Source organism: Physella acuta, unplaced genomic scaffold (genome assembly GCF_028476545.2).
Source record: "Physella acuta isolate Inbredline_101_S28 unplaced genomic scaffold, ASM2847654v3 ptg001038l, whole genome shotgun sequence".
NCBI classification, from domain to species: Eukaryota; Metazoa; Mollusca; class Gastropoda; family Physidae; genus Physella; species Physella acuta.
In genome coordinates this window covers 318,317-326,900 of record NW_026732555.1, presented here as the reverse complement: position 1 = coordinate 326,900, position 8,584 = coordinate 318,317, and the positions used below count along the sequence as shown (strand labels likewise).

The following is an 8,584-nucleotide window of genomic DNA, read 5'->3' as shown; positions in this document are numbered from 1 at the left end:
GGGTATCTTATGGAAACAAAATTATTGACAAGTTGAAAACTTTTTAACAATAAGAAAATTCTGGACAATTTTGTGACAAAATTAAATCTGGAAACTGACTTCCTAACAAAAATGTCGACTCTAGGACATATCGTTCTTTTCAGTGGCGTATCTTGGGCGTGTGTCACCCACCTCCAACAATTTATGTAAGAAGATGTCACGTTTCTCCTCCTCTACGATTTTTCTATTCGGTGTCACCCCCAAAGTGGTGTCACCTGGTTCGAACCACCCGCCCTCGCCTTGTAACGCTACTTATTCTTTATTATTGTTATTATTATTAACTCATTTCACACTAAAAAAAACCCTCACATAAACCAACAGAAGGGTAGTCCAAGTATTTGCTTTTATCCCAACATTACACTACTTTATAACAATCTCTCTATATTAAAAAAAATAAACAGATTCTTTAATAGACATTTAAGATGACAAAAAAAAAAAAAACAACACCAGCCAGTTTGTTTTTACAATAGGGTTATTTTACTTGAATATATGTATAACGAAAAAAATTAAATTTGCTTATAAAATATAAAAATAAAGTCTTGTATGTATAATTATTAGCTAATTTAGCTAACATTCTACAAAGTTTTTTGTTCAAGGTAATTTTCCCAGCTTGCTCCACGAGTGATCTATCTTGATACTTATGTGGTATGTAATCTTTTAAGTCCAGATCTATTCACCATGCTTGGTTTTTATTTTAAAGTTCAAGAATAATCACAGTTCCCTCATATTATGCCTTCTCCCCCACAACACCCTCCTACTACACCCCCAAAAACACCGTACTACTCCCCCCACAGCACTTTACTACCACACACACAACGCCCTCCAAACCTACACCCCATAACACATACCTGTCCTCTATAACTTCTATATACTGTGCTTCGCCTTACCTAGACCCAACAAAACACACACTGAAGTTCCAATACATAACCCCCACAACACCTATTAACCCCCCTCCTCCCCTCAACACTTACCCTCCACATCACCCCCTAGAGCCCTCTGAACACCCAACCCACACATCACGCCCTTACGCTCCCTTAACACCTCCCCCCATAACACCTCCACACAACACCCCCCTAACGCCCCCTCCACTGGTTGATACTCTCTAGAAACGTGATCTCCCTGGCAATCTGACAGGCTGCACAAGGCTTACAACACCAGGCCGCAACCCCCACCCCCACCCATCAACACCTACCCCCCCACACAACACCCCCCTAACGCCCCCTCCACTGGTTGATACTCTCTAGAAACGTGATCTCCCTGGCAATCTGACAGGCTGCACAAGGCTTACAACACCAGGCCGCAACCCCCACCCCCACCCATCAACACCTACCCCCCCCACACAACACCCCCTAACGCCCTCTCCACTGGTTGGTACTCTCTAGAAACTTGATCTCCCTGGCAATCTGACAGGCCGCACAACGCTTACAACACCAGGCCGCAAAACAATCGTCCGTATCGTCTTCCTGAAATCAGAAGTTGACCTTTGACTTTTGACACTTGACCTAAGATCATTCCGTTTATATATAGCGCTCTTAAAGCATTCAAGGATACAATTTTATCATCATATTTCCGTTCGTGCCAAAGACACGTGGGGCAGATGACGCGGTTTCAATGAACTCGCGCATACAGGATGATAGAGTGGTCAGCACGTTGTCCAGCCGCCTTTGTTTCCTTAACGTGAGTCAGGTACCCATCACAGCTGGGTGGATTCAGGGACGTCCTACAGACTTTTCCCGTTCGTGTCCAAGACACATGGGGCAGATAAAGTACAGTTAACCTCAGAGGCGTAGCGAGGGGGGGGGGGTGGGGGGACTCATGTCCCCGGGCGCCGACCTTAGGGGGCGCCAAAATGGGTTGCAAAAATAAATTGAATGGTTGAGGGGGGTGCAAATCGAAAGTTTGAGGGGGGTGCAAATCGAAATCTTGAGAGGGTGGGGTGCAAATCGAAATCTTGAAGGGGGGGGTGCAAATCGACAGCCTGAGGGGGGTGCAAATCGAAAGTTTGTCCCCGGGCGCCGGGAAGTGTCGCTACGCCTCTGGTTCACCTGTTTAAATGACTTCGGCATACATAGGGATAGTGTGGTCAGCACTGTGCCCAGTCGCCTTTGTTTCCTTAACTTGAGTCAGGCACCCATCAGAGCTGGGTGCACTCAGGGACGTCCTACAGACTCGAGCCCTGGATCAAAATTTGAAACTTTTGGGTTCGTAAACTCTTCGTACCCAAAATTACAGTTTGTCTGGATATAAATCACATAATTCAATACACGTGTGATTTCCACGCATTTCAAAGAGGAATTCCATCAGGGGTCATCCATAACTGACGTCACGCTTTTTTGACGATTTTTACCCCCCCCCCTTCCCTCCGTCACACATCGTCACAAAAAGCCAGACCCCCACCCCTCAAATGACGTCAAACCTTAGCCTACAACCTCCCTCAAAATTGCAGTTAAATTTTTCTTAAAACATCAATATTTTTCCAAAATCTTGTCTGAACTCTGTCTATATAGAGTATTTTATTAAAACAGTTTTCTAAAACGCGAAATAACGTCTAAAATTAGTTTTCTAACATGGCTTTTTTATAATGCAAAAGTGTGACGTCGCACCATCTGAACCATCCCTCCCCCTCATCACACACCGTCACAAAATTACGGACCCCCCTCCCCCCTACGAGTGTGACGTCATTTATGGACGACCCCTAAATCGCATGTAAAAAACATTATTGTATCGATATCTCTTTCTTCACTAATTATAACTCTTCGCATATTTGTCAGAAGCATACTTATTGTATTCGGATAATGAAACATATTACGGTAGGCTACTCTGAAAGAGCTATGAGAGAGGAGGTTTTTTTAATTACCCAAACAAAGACGAAAAAAAGTTAACACAAAAGCTCATTGTACTTGGTTTTAAACTGGAATCTGGTAAAATTGGAAAATAAATATTACGTTATTCTAATCTGATTTGCATTGATCCAGAGGCGTAGCGACCCTTCAGGGCGCCCGGAAACAAACTTTCAATTTGGCGCCCCCTCGGGAGCAACCTTTCAATTTTCAATTTGCACCCCCCTCCCTCAAAATTCGATTCGCACCCCCCCCCCCATATATTTTTTATATTTATAATGCAAAAATGCAGCTAAAATGATATTTTAATTTGTTTTTCCAACCCATTTTGGCGCCTCCTAAGGTCGGCGCTCGGGGACATATGTACCCCCCTGGCTACGCCTCTGCATTGATCTACCGATATCATATCATATAGTATTATAGTTTTCCAGTTAGCATAAAAAAATCCACGTACGATATTGTACACGGCTTTAAACTGTTGCCTGAGTTCCATTAGCATGTACGTCGTGTTCATGTACCAGCCGCCAGATCCCCCAAATCTTTCAGCTAGATCACAGATCATCAGTGAGGGACAACACCAGCCATAAACACCTGCAAAATAACAAAAAGCCATAAACACCTGCAAAATAACAAAAAGCCATTAAAAGGCAGAAAAATAATAACAAAAAGCCATTTAAAGGCAGAAAAATAATAGTAAAGTACCATTAAAATAAACAAAAAAAAGGGTAAAATCGGTAAAGCTCATGGTTGCTAAACCGATAAGTCTCGAGTTCGAAACCTCGGGCACAGAGTTTCTTCCAGGCATCTCTTCGGCCGAAAATTTTTTACCGCCCCCCGAACGAAATGAAATTTATATAATTTATATAGAAAATATATACTTTTAACAGTGTCCGCCCCCCCCCCCCCGAAGAAAGTTTACCGCCCCCCCGAAGATTTCAAGTGCCCCCCCCCCCCCGGAGAAAAAAGTCTGGAAGAAACACTGCTCGGGCAGATGAGATTCGACAGCTGGGGACAGCAACTCTTCTAGGAGAGACAACTCCAAAATCAAACAACTGCTGCCTTGTAGTTTGTTCCCACGTTTTCTTTAACTTGCTTTCTCTGTTTGTGTGTTTGTTTGTCTTTCCAATCAAATCTTGCGATCGAAATTTCTGGCACTTCCCAGTTAGCTAGCGCGCTGAAATTTTCAGGGAAGCTTTCTTTTGGATGACCATTGAATATTCAATTGTTATTATTACTAAATTGATCAATGGAAACATTTTATTGAGCATTTTAGACCGCTATATAATCTATATATATAATTATCCTCTGCTAGCCATTAGAAAAAAAACCAGCGACGCGTACCTCGCGCGCAGTGAAGCGAACGATCACATGTCGCCACAGGCTTAGGGGCAGAGAATTTAGCTTGAACCGAGTTTAAAGTTACAGGAGGTAGTCCAGTTTGGGGGAGACGATATGGTCGAGTGGTTGGGCACACGATTGCTATCCCACTCGACACGGGTTCAAATCTATGTGTTCTAGTCAGTAACGTATTCAAACAACGTGTTTTTTACGAGTTGTCTTTTTACGAGTTGTCTTTTTACGAGTTGTCTTTTTACGAGTTGTCTTCGTTTACCCAAAAAAAGTGAAAAGATAAAATCGATAGCAAGATTTTAATGCAAACAAACAGACAAAGACTAAAAAGTAGAAAATAATAATCATTAAAAAAGTTTTAAAAAACCCACGTTTTCTGATTGAACTAAAAAGTAGAAAATAAATGCTATAGGCCCTACATCACAATAATGCAAGCGATCAATCTACTATAAGCGAGCAAAAACGTGGGGCGCCGTGATTTTCTTACAGTTTCTAATACTGTTGACTCTCTACAAGCTCCCTAATAAAAGTCAATAGTATTATCTAATCAATAGTAATATAACTTTTACTTCGGCGCCCCACGTTTTTGATCGCTTATAGTAGATTGATCGCTTGCATTATTGTGATGTAGGGCCTATAGCATTTATTTTCTACTTTTTAGTTCAATCAGAAAACGTGGGTTTTTTAAAACTTTTTTAATGATTATTATTCTTGGTTAAACAAAGGCTATGGTGGCAAATCCAAAATAAAAGCAGGCTAAAATCGGAGTATACATGGCCTCAATGGCGTATCGTAAGTTGTGTAGGAGAGAATCTCTTCCAACACTATAAATTAAGAACGCAGAAGAACAAAAACAAATATTATTTTTCTGCATTAAAAGGCAGCAAAATCAAAACAAAAAGCAGAAAAGTACCCAATATAAAATAGATAATTTTATCCCTTATCTTATTATCATACTACAACACTCTTTGCAGAGTTAAAAACAAAACAAGCAGACAAGACTTTTCTTAAATATTGTAGTAAAGCAAATTACTGATAGAAAAGTGACTAGTAAAGTAAAAAGCTACGCTGTTAAAAAAAACAGATGAAATACGAAGACATTTCCGGCTGTATAAAGTCATAAAAATCTTCCGGGTCTGAAAAAGCTCAGTATAATCAAACGCGGACTTAACACTCGAGTGAAATAGGCTTACAGACAGGCGGGCTGTAGAGAGAAATGTGTGTTTACAAATAAAACGAGTGAAAATATAGGCGTGGTTGTCAACTGCTAGACTGTGCTGTGTTGTATGTTGTAATGTAACACTTGGGTGCTCGTATAGCGTCTTAGCGTTGGTAACGTGTTTGTGTCTCGATGTGTGTGCCATTTGTGTTTGTATCATGTAGTTAAGTGTGTTTCAAAGTAAGGTTTAATGTCTAGAGAATGTAAGTTATGACAGTTATGTGTATGCACTTATGCGTTTATGTGCGTATTGTATATCTCTGAATTGTGTGTGTTGTAAGTGTATGCATGTAGTGTATATGCTATATCCCTCAAGCAAGTTTAATAAGTATATTTTTGTAGGAAAGGTTAGTGAGGCTTAGTCAAATTTGGTTTAGTGTGTTTTCATTTCATTTTGGCTAGCGTTGGCTAGGCATCCATGCGTGCATGTCCTTGGCCTACATGTGTTCAAGTTAGACGTGTATGTGTCCCCGCTCTATTTCTGTCTGTGTGCTGAGATTATTTGACTGTGCTTCCTTACGTATGTGTCTGTCGTTATTTAGACCGTTTAACGTTAGATAATTTTTTACCTTGAAAATAAGTTTGATCATATCACGTTAATGGGTGATAAAAGGGACGGCGTGGCTAACCCGAAAGTCTCGAGTTCGAAACCAGGTTCAAGTCGGTAGATTCTCCATGCCCACCCAGTTCTGATGGGTACCTAACTCACGTTAGGGAAAGTAAATGTGTCTGACCAAAGTATCATAATGATGAGCTGAATACATTATCCCATCATTCACCACGGTCACGGAAACAAGTAAACTCAACTTCACTTGCTCCGTTTGCAGCCAGCCACAAAAGGAAACTTTACTTTTTTAACTCTAAGCAAAATAATACAAAGGTTAAATAATATATATTTTATTTTAATGAAGTATTTTTTATATTCTTCCGGGAAGGGACGGGGACGGGAGCAGTCTAATTCCCCCCCCCCCCGTCCCCCTCCCCCCCCCCCCCACCCCGGACTGAAAAAAAAACACTGCTAGTTATGAGCAGTGGCGTAGCGAGGTCGGGTGTCACCCGGTGCGGCACTTAATGATGTCACCCCCCCCCCCCAGAGGCGTAGCGACCCTTTCCGGGGACAAACTTTCAAATTTATTTTCGATGTTCACCCCCCCCCCCCCTCGAACTTTCGATTTGCACCCCCCTCAAACTTTCGATTTTAAATTTTTCTCTATATATTTTGCTATTTTTTGCCTTGGTGTCGCCCTCCTAAATGGTGTCACCCGGTGCGGTCCGCACCCCGCCCCCCCCCCCTCGCTACGCCTCTGGTTATGAGTAGTTGAGTAGATTGCAAAAGCTAACATATCTAGTACATACATGAGTCGGCATCATTACAGCAGTCGAAGAGTCCTGAGCTCCAGGCTCGTTTAGGTTGATACCCTGCTCCAATAGGCTGGTAGACAACGGCTCCGTACGGGATTTGGTGAGCTGGGTGGTTAGGGTTAGGCTGGGCGTAGTTCTGGTTATAGGGGTTAGGCCCGGGTCTGGTGGGGTCGCTTGATATAGGCTGAAGTAGAGTAATACATTAGCTGGGTTATATTTCTGGTTATAGGGGTTAGGCCCGGGTCTGGTTGGGTCGCTTGATATAGGCTGAAGTAGAGTAATATATTAGTTGGGTTATATTTAGTAGTTCTAATATAGGACGTAGGCCTGGGTCTGGTGGGGTCGCTTGATATAGGCTGAAGTAGAGTAATATATTAGTTGGGTTATATTTAGTAGTTCTGGTTATAGGACGTGGGTCCGGGTCTGGTTGGGTCGCTTGATATAGGCTGAAGTAGAGTAATACATTAGCTGGGTTATATTTAGTACTTCTGGTTATATATGGGGTCGTTTGATATAGGCTGAAGTAGAGTAATACATTAGGTGGGTTATATTTAGTAATACATGCATTAGATAAAGTACTTTCACAGCTTTGTATTTTGGTTATATTCACTGTATTTTCACAGCTATGAGGGGTGTGGGGAGGGGGGGATCGTTCTTGAATGACGTAGAGTGCCTGATTTTTTCGAGAATGTTTTCTGGGAAGTCAGAATGAGACAAAAAAGTGACGTAATATACTTTTGGAAAATGAAAATTGAAACGTTTTTTTTTTCTAAAAAAGTTAATTTTAGCTATTGGGAAGAGGGGAGAGAGTGAACGACAGAGGCTTAGAACGCTTCGCTACGCTTCTGAAAAAGGGGCAATTTTTTTTCCTTTCGTCGCTCAAGTGGAAAGGTTTAACTTTACGTCACTGTACCTGACGGGGGTGGGGGAGAGGGGCGGGGGAAATTATCTGAAATAACATGACCTCAATTAAGGACAACACTAAAATGCAATCGTTTATCGTCTACATAGATAAACAATTTCCCACCTCCAACCCCTTCTTCTCATTGGTAAGTATTAAAATGAACTTTAACCCTAAATTTTTTTTCTTAGTAATCTTAACGACGATACATATCATTCAGGCATGCAGTTCGGTAAAAGGATAGGCGGATAGTGGTTCTTTAGAAAACGGATACTATGGCCCACTTCATTGCTGGCTTAGTGTATGTTATTTTTACCTACTAATATCATAGCTGGAACAACATAAGCTTTAATAAACTTGTCTTGTATCAATAAGTTTATATTTAATTAATAAATGTTCTGGTTTCAGTAATTATTAGTTCAAACCTCGCCTTCATGTTTTATTTGTGATTACGAGGGTAAGATTTTATCTACTTCTAATATAGATGCGTTTTTAGTATGGTGTATGGAATGCAATAAAAAAGCGAAAATAGAGAAACTCTACTTCAACTGCCAAAACACGTGGTTCTGTTAATCGGTAAGGACTAAAGGATTACTACTTACGTTTGTGTCATTTAGTAGTCTTTTTGTCTCCATCTTGTCCTGTTTACAGATACAATCTTTCACAAGTTTTGAGGCCCTATGTCAAGATTTCTTGTCCAAACTTTTATTTTGTAATAAATCTATTCTAGTACAAATATAATGTATTTAAAAGTGATTTTATTATTTTCACTGCAAAACAACTTATACTTTTGTATTAGGTCATGTATTAAACTGAAAAAAAACCCGATGTTATTGAAGGTATAAAAGCACTGCATGAAAACAGGAACGATAA

The 8,584-nt window shown here is 40.9% G+C and overlaps 1 long non-coding RNA gene across 1 annotated transcript; it reads right to left on the bottom strand.

Moving 5' to 3' along the window:
• Positions 1-1,384: 1,384 nt before the first annotated feature.
• Positions 1,385-6,991, bottom strand: LOC131954900 (uncharacterized). Its single transcript, XR_009388812.1, has 3 exons — positions 6,805-6,991; positions 3,334-3,470; positions 1,385-1,502 (listed from the first exon to the last, which is right to left on the bottom strand). It is a non-coding gene; the product is annotated as an uncharacterized LOC131954900 (long non-coding RNA).
• Positions 6,992-8,584: the final 1,593 nt, after the last annotated feature.